At 40.6% G+C, this 7,778-nt stretch overlaps 1 non-coding gene across 1 annotated transcript; it reads left to right on the top strand.

Moving 5' to 3' along the window:
- Positions 1–6,020: 6,020 nt before the first annotated feature.
- LOC111883341 (small nucleolar RNA R71) lies at positions 6,021–6,127 on the top strand. The gene has a single exon (XR_002847412.1). It is a non-coding gene; the product is annotated as a small nucleolar RNA R71 (small nucleolar RNA).
- Positions 6,128–7,778: the final 1,651 nt, after the last annotated feature.

The raw sequence follows: 7,778 nt of genomic DNA on the forward strand, positions 1-7,778 counted from the left end.
TCTGGGATCCCGAGTCTTTATCTTCTCGAATCTTCGCTTGGACTCGCCGAGTAGTCGACCCTACTCGCCGAGTAGGTGCTATTTTTAGTGTTTTTCTTCTTTGTTCCATTCTCGATCTCTCAACCGCTTCTCCTGCTTCCTTCTGCTTCCGAGCTTCATTTTTGGACTGAAAATATAATTCAAACACTTTTAAGTACCTTTTGCCCATAAAATGCAATAATTTAGCTAATAAATGAATAAAAAACTATACTTAATATGAACTAATTATGCACATATCAAAATACCCCACACTTGACTTTTGCTTGCCCCCAAGCAAAACTGAATTTTAACCGTTAGGATCATATATGACAACTCCAATCTTACCCAGCCATTATGCCAAGACCGCAACGCATACATTTGTGTCTAAAATTTTTCCTAAGGACCCCCATACTCCAAATACTCACAATCCTCATAAACATTCGCCCACTCACCCCGAACTATGCTCATTTTATGCAACCCTCCGAATCCATCTGCAGAAAACCTCTTACCCTCAAGGTATTTTTAATTGAGCAACCCAAGCATACATAATGTAGAATTACAACTTTTCGATACCACTATGGAGCTTTTTCGAATTCTTCACTTCCTTGGTAATTTGATCTTTGATCTCTTTGAATTCATCACCCTTATTGATTTTTGGTATCTTCAACTCTTTGAATTTCTTGGAACTTTGACCTTTTGATCTTCACTTTATTTGCTCCAAAATTCTTACAACTTTTCTTGTAATTCTCTCTTTTTTTTTTACATGTACCTCACTTTTTTTTTCACTCAATAAACCTACATGCTTAAGCAGGGGCGCTCAATCTCAACCTTTATTGGCTAACGATAACAATCTTCCTGGATACATTTCAGGTTTAGGCTGCTAAACATGTTGCATCCCTCGGGCTAAGCGGGGTCGTGTTTTTGTCCCATGATTTCACTGGAATAAGGAAGCCACAAATGCACTAGAACATATATAGGCTCAACTAAACATTTGGGTTTTCATGCAATTATCAACACAATTCTAACATGGAATCCTAATTTTACTTTTACCAAAATGTCCTAAATTAAATCCTTAGTAATATTTTTGGTATGAAAAATTTTAAAATTATACCTAAAATAGGATTCTAAGTTTTCTAATATGTGACCAACCCCTACCCCACACTTATTTTATGCAATGCCCTCATTGCATATTATGCAAAAACTAAAAATGCAAATATATAGAGGGAATTGGAACAAACTCCCCTGGGGTAGAAATCGATAGGTTGATATCTTCTTCAGCTCTATCTTCAATTGACCTCAGCCATGAGAACAGCTCATCCATGACATGGGAATCAAAATCTCGTGTGGCAGCTCCAAATATGCAGAGGAAACAGTGTAAGATCTTCAAGAATCGACATGAAAGAAATAAGTGGTCAAGTGGTACACTCATCAGCATCAAATCAGCAGTCCCCTTGGTATAAAAATAAATGACTCGTCGAGTAAGTATGTAGACTCGTTGAGTATAAGCGCGGACATCTTCGAATGTGTGAGAATACTAGGTGACTCGTCGAGTCAGTTTAGTGCACTCGACGAGTAGACCGCTGGACGAAAAAATGGCGTTCTGCATTTGTTCCAGCCTCTAATAAATCTTCAAAATTTCTCCTCACTTCTGGACTCACTCGCTCATATCCCTAAGGACCGGACTCGATACTTTGACTCTAATGCTTCCCTTTCTTGACTCTCTTTCACTCTTATAACCCTTTTGACTCTATACTCTAACACTTCTATGCAAGCACTCCTAATTCAAGTCTGAAAAATAATCAAGGCAATCACACATTAAGCAAAACAGTAATAAGTCTTAACAAATTCCAAACACACCAAATAAGAACAAAAATAAAAATTGAAATTGTTCAATAAAAATAAAAAAACTAATCCTCCTCATCATCGTCATGATCCGGCACTGCTCCACTTCCACTCGCACCGCTCTTTCTCGCATTGATCACCTCTTCCCACGATGGAATATACGGGAAGCTACCACCATCAATATGCGGTATGTTGAAATGGTCAAATAACCGGACATGGGATTGATTGCTAAAATTGATACCCCGCGCCATTTGATCTTGTAACCGCCTCATCTCAACATTGTACCAATCCATTGGTACTTCATCATTGTCTACCGGAATCACCGACGGTTCCTCCTCCACATCACGTTCTCGCCTCGACCGGACCCTCCTTCTCGGCGCCTCAGAACCAACAACAGGATCATCATGCGGGATAGCATAATGACCTCCACCATAATCCTCTATGATCCTAGCCCTCCTAAAAAGAATAGGATTGAATGGAGGGGTAGGAATCATAGTCATCAAGTTCTACGCGCCACGGGTCATCAACCCAAATGAATTAGCGAGCCGTGTGACAAACATTCCACCATTAATCTTTGATGTCTTGCGGTCTTTAACCACACCCTCAGCCAAATATGAAGCTAAACACCAAGGAATATTTCAGAAAGTATCGGGTGTGATAATGCTCCATAAGTAGAAGACGTCAAGGTTAGAAACCTTGTCATCATCCTTCCTTTGGTTAATGGTGGTCGAAATAAGGAGGTGGATAAGGCGGTGTGTAGGTGATCGGATGCTTCCCTCCTGAGCTAATTTCGGAATGTACACTTTGTTGGCAATCGTATTCCACCAACCCGTGCTCGTCACTCCATCGGGGAAAACTTTGTAAGAGTGCTCCATAAATGCACGGAAAATAGCGGTCGACACCAATGACCAATCATAAATACCCATCCGACAAGCCAAGTCAACAACGGAGCACTGATGAAACTCGCCCCCAAGACAGAAACTAACACTCGTCGGGTGATAGCAATCATCCCCCCACGAAAAGATACCGTGGAGAAGAATTCCAGGCAAAGCTCCCGATACACCGGCTCTTGAATACGGAAGACCCGGCTCCACCCATCGCATACCATCGTCTCTCCGTCATAGACAAACTCCTTTAAAAGATAAGGAGCCAACTCCTCCTCATAGCGCACGCTTTGCAACCAACCCCAATCAATTCTGTTGGGCACATAAATTTCCTTCTTCTTTACTTCAGCCAATTTCTTCTTCCACCTCGTCATAATAGAAGCGGACTCGATTTGAGGGAAATTTAGCCAAGGAAAATCTCCTTGGCATCCACTTGAACCCTGCCCCCTGTGAAACATTTTCCTTTTGTGATAGAACTTGAAAAACTTGAAGAACAATGGAAGAAGGTTTGAATGCTTGAGAGAAAAAGATGGAGAGTGGCGCACGACGAGTGTGTTGTGAAAAGAAACTAATTTCTTTAGGGTTAAAACCCTAGTTACTGGTTGTACAAGTAACTTCATTATTTTTTTTTTTTCTGTAAATAATACCGACTCGTCCAGTCAGGGTCAGACTCGGCGAGTCTGGTCGCGATTTTGTGTTTTTCTGAAATTTCAACGGACTCGTCGAGTCATGGTCAGACTCGGCGAGTCTCTTGCAAACAGTTCAACATTTATAAAATTCTTGTCATTTATTTAGAAAAGAAAATTTATTTCACGCCACACTTAGTCCATACGCACTCTCAAGCAGACATATCCGATGATTTGGAGAATTAAAAGTCGAAAAAAAAAATTCAAACAAAACTTAAAAAGGTAAAAGAAAGCAAACTCTAAATAACGGGTTGCCTCCTGCCAAGCGCTTCTTTTTAAGGAGTCGTTAGCTGGACTCCTTCCCGTCTACGTCTCGTCATCTTCTAGCATCGGGAATGCACGCCTAGTCCTTTGTGGTTGGTACTTCGTTTTGTAAGCGTGAATCTTCTTTTTGTAAGCCCGTTTTGATTCTCTCTTCTTTTTCACAGCATCATTCTCAGCTGCTTGGGCTTCCATTCTCCTCTTTTTCTTCTTCACCCCATTCGTTTTCACCTTCTTTTGCACCTCTTTTCCTTCAAACTTAATTACTTCGTATTTTGTGAAAGTGCATGCTCTAGGTTTGGTAATGGATGGTTGATCAGCCTCCACTCCCTTATCCTTTTCCTTCTCCTCTTCTTCTATGATTCCCCCTTCTTCAAGCGGAATTGCATTAAGACATGCTATATAGGCGTGTTGAACTTCCGTATCCATTTCTTCTTCTGCTGGTTGTTCTTCTAAAGAATGAGGAAAAATATCCAAGTCCAGAATATACATAGAACTAGCAACAAGCTGATCTAAGTTGTCCAAGTTGTTGGCAATTTCGACTGGACTCGTCGAGTCCAGGAGATTGACTCAGCGAGTCGGATCGTATTCCACTATTTCCTCTGTGTTTTCCGAGTAGGCTCCTTCCAGTAGCTTTTCAATCTCCTCCAGGTCCTTGTTAACATCTTCATCCTCTCCAGAAGGTAGCAAAAATTTGTTTGGATCTTCTTCTTGCAAAAGTTCAAGTTCTTTTTGTAGTATCTCATCCTCTAAATGGATAAATGAGATTTCTTCTTTTCTTTCCTCTTCTTTCTTGGTTTCTGGTACAGCTCTAAACATTGTGGATTGGTCACCTACCCTCAATGTTAGTGTAGACTCACATACATCAATTAAAGCACATGTGGTGTTTAAAAATGATATCCCCAAAATGATTGGAATTTTGGGGTCTTCTTCCATGTCAACCACTACAAAGTCTACTGGAAAGATGAACTTATCGACTTTAATGAGAAGATCCTCACAAACGCCACGTGGATGAATTGTCGTTTTGTCCGCCAGATGGATCTTCATGTTTACCGATCTTGGCTCCGGTAAATTCAACTTCTTAAAGAAAGAGAAAGGCATCAAATTGATTCTTGCACCCGAGTCGGTCAACGCTTGGGTGACAAATGCATTTCCAAACTAGCACGGAATTATAATACTCCTCGGATCGCCCTTGTTTTCAGGTAGCTCACTCAACATTATTTCCACTACTTCAGCCAAGTCTTTCCTAGCAGCAAAGAGACCTTTCAGTAAGTTGAAGTACTTGGGTGTTGTGAGCATTGTTTCTACAAATGGCACATTGACTTGGAGGGCTTTAACATGCTTCATAAAGGCTCTATAGGCTTCAACTTTTTCCACAGGCATGGCTGTGATTGGGAATGGCAGAGGGGGATTATATGGCTTTAAGGGAATGACAGTTTTGTCATTTACGCATGAACTCGTTGAGTTCATTAGAGGGACTCGACGAGTCAGGTCGGGTTTTGCTGGAGCCGAATCTTCTTCCCTTTCTGTCTTCCTCTTGGAGATCCTCTGTGCATGTGTGAACATTTCTTCATTGCTAGAAGTCACTGCACTCACATTCTCCATTCTTGGATTGGTTTCTGTATTACTTGGAAGTTGACCCGATCTTCTTTCGTTTACTTGGTGTGCAAGTTGTCCCGGCTGTTTCTCAATGTTGAGAATGGAAGCTTGCTGATTCCTTAGCATGTTTCTGGTCTCATGTATTGCATCATCGTGATCATTGTGTCTCTTTTCGGACGCGGCTATGAATCTAGTGAACATTTCTTCCAAATCAGCTTTCTTTTCTATCACCGGTTCTTCCTTTTGATAATATCCCCTCTCTTTCTGCTTGTATTTCTCCTCCTTAGCCTTCTTATATTCTTCGTATGGGAGCCATTCTTTCTTCGGTTTCCGCCAATTTTTGTCGTATCGATCACCACTTGAATAGAATACTTGAGCCTTTTTATTTCCATTCTCATCAAAATCACAATCCTTTGTGAGATGGGGCCCTCTACAATTCTCACATCCAACCCGAATAGCATGGATTTTTTTATCCATTTTTGTCATCCTCCTATCAAGATTATCAAACTTAGCTATCACCGCCGCCATGCTATCATTTGCCGAGTTCACTACCCCCCGACTTACTTCGTTTCTTGGATTGTGGTATTCTCTAGAGTTCTTAGAGAATTCTTCAATTAGCTCCTTGATTACCGGGGGCGCCTTCTTCGTGAGCGGGCCTTGAGAATCGAGCAATTGCCTTGTGGTGACATTGACTCCATCATAGAAAACGGAGACCTCTTGTTGGCTATTAAGGTCGTGATGTGGGCAATTTCTAAGCAAACTCTTATACCTTTCCCATCCTTCATAAAGAGATTCTCCGGGTTGTTGCTCGAAGTTGGCAATTGCTTTCTTTAGCTTGGCTATTTTGGAGGGCGGACAAAAGTGGTCTATGAACTCCTCTTTCATGTTGGCCCATGTGGTGACCGATCCGGGAGGAAGTGACTTTAGCCAATCCTTTGCAGCTCCTTTGAACGTGACTGGGAGCATGCGAAGAAGTTGGGTCTCGCGGGGGACATTCGGTACATTGAAGTAGTTGGCCACATCATTCACTTCGTCCAAGTGCTTGTAGGCATCTTCATGATCCTTTTCATAAAAAGGAATCTCCTTGAGTTGAGCGAGAATATGGCCTTTTAGTTCGAAAGTGGCGGTCGCGGGAATTGCGGGCTATACAAGTCCCGGGCCGGTGTCATCGTGCATCCTCTTCTTCCATTCCCCCATGGGGACATCATCGATATTAGCAATAGTGATAACTAAATCGTCTTCAAACTCGGAGTCGTGCTCGAACGTGGGTTCATCTTCTACTTCGGTCTCGTACTCGATATCTTCTTGAATTGGGTCTTCGATTGTCAGAGAGGCACTGGATGCTCCGGATTTGCTGCTCCTCTTCTTGCTGAAAACGGACTTGAGGTTTTTGAGTGGCGAGTTCTTTGAAGAAGCGGATTCTCCAACGGCTTTGCCTTTGCTCATCCTTAGTGCGGATTTTGGGTCTTCAAGAGGAGGGACCAGAGGTGTATCAGATCCTCGGGTCATGAAACAACTGTAAACAAAACAGAAAACGCGTAAAAAGAACAAAAATAAAATAAAAATTAAAGCTGAAACAGCGATGTACTCGCCGAGTCGGCACGAGTGCACTCGGCGAGTTCAAGGCAAAAACAGAAAAAAAAAATTCTAGTTACTCTAAAAACGGAATTTTATTAAAACTAATTCTACTTACTGAATTACCTTTTAAATAACTTTGTGTGAGATAAATCCCACACAAAGGATCGATTAAATTAGAATTTAATGTTAATTTTTAGAACCGTTCCCCGGCAACGGCGCTAAAAACTTGATGTGTGCAAACTCACTTAGTTTTAAACCTACTTTTAAATGTAAAACAACACACAAAGGCAGTGAACCTATCAATTGTGGTATAGTTGGATAAGCAGGGTATCGAACACAGGGAACGGCAAAATAAAACTAAAAAATAATTCTATCTATATTAATTAATAAGAGTAGGGGTTCTCTAGTTTTTCAAGACTAGAAACTTGCTAACTATTACTAATTTAAGAACTAGAAAACAAAGACTTAACTAGATTCAATAATTGGGAAGGAACTTCTGTTTAGTTCAACTCAATTGATCCTATGGTTGATTTTAAGGTAATGGTGCAATGGATTAATTCTTTTGTTGGTTACCGATTCAAATGATTAGATTCGTATTCACTACACTAATCCTTAGCAAATAAACTAACTTAAACAGTGGCCAGTTGTCTAATTTAATTAGATTTACTAGATCAATTATTTGGGTTAATTTAGACTTGCAATAGTTAACTAATTTAATCTTTTAATTAACTTCTTGTTGATGGTCATCACACAAGCCTGCACATGAATTTACTCAATTCTCTTATTAACTCTAGTTTCATATTCATTAATCCTAGACATATGGCATAGTGATCACATAGCATATGAGGTTAATAATCAATAGATGTTCATGCTAATCAATTATCCTCCTATTAACAGAAAATTAATTATT

Source organism: Lactuca sativa, chromosome 3, assembly GCF_002870075.4.
Source record: "Lactuca sativa cultivar Salinas chromosome 3, Lsat_Salinas_v11, whole genome shotgun sequence".
NCBI lineage: Eukaryota > Viridiplantae > Streptophyta > Magnoliopsida > Asterales > Asteraceae > Lactuca > Lactuca sativa.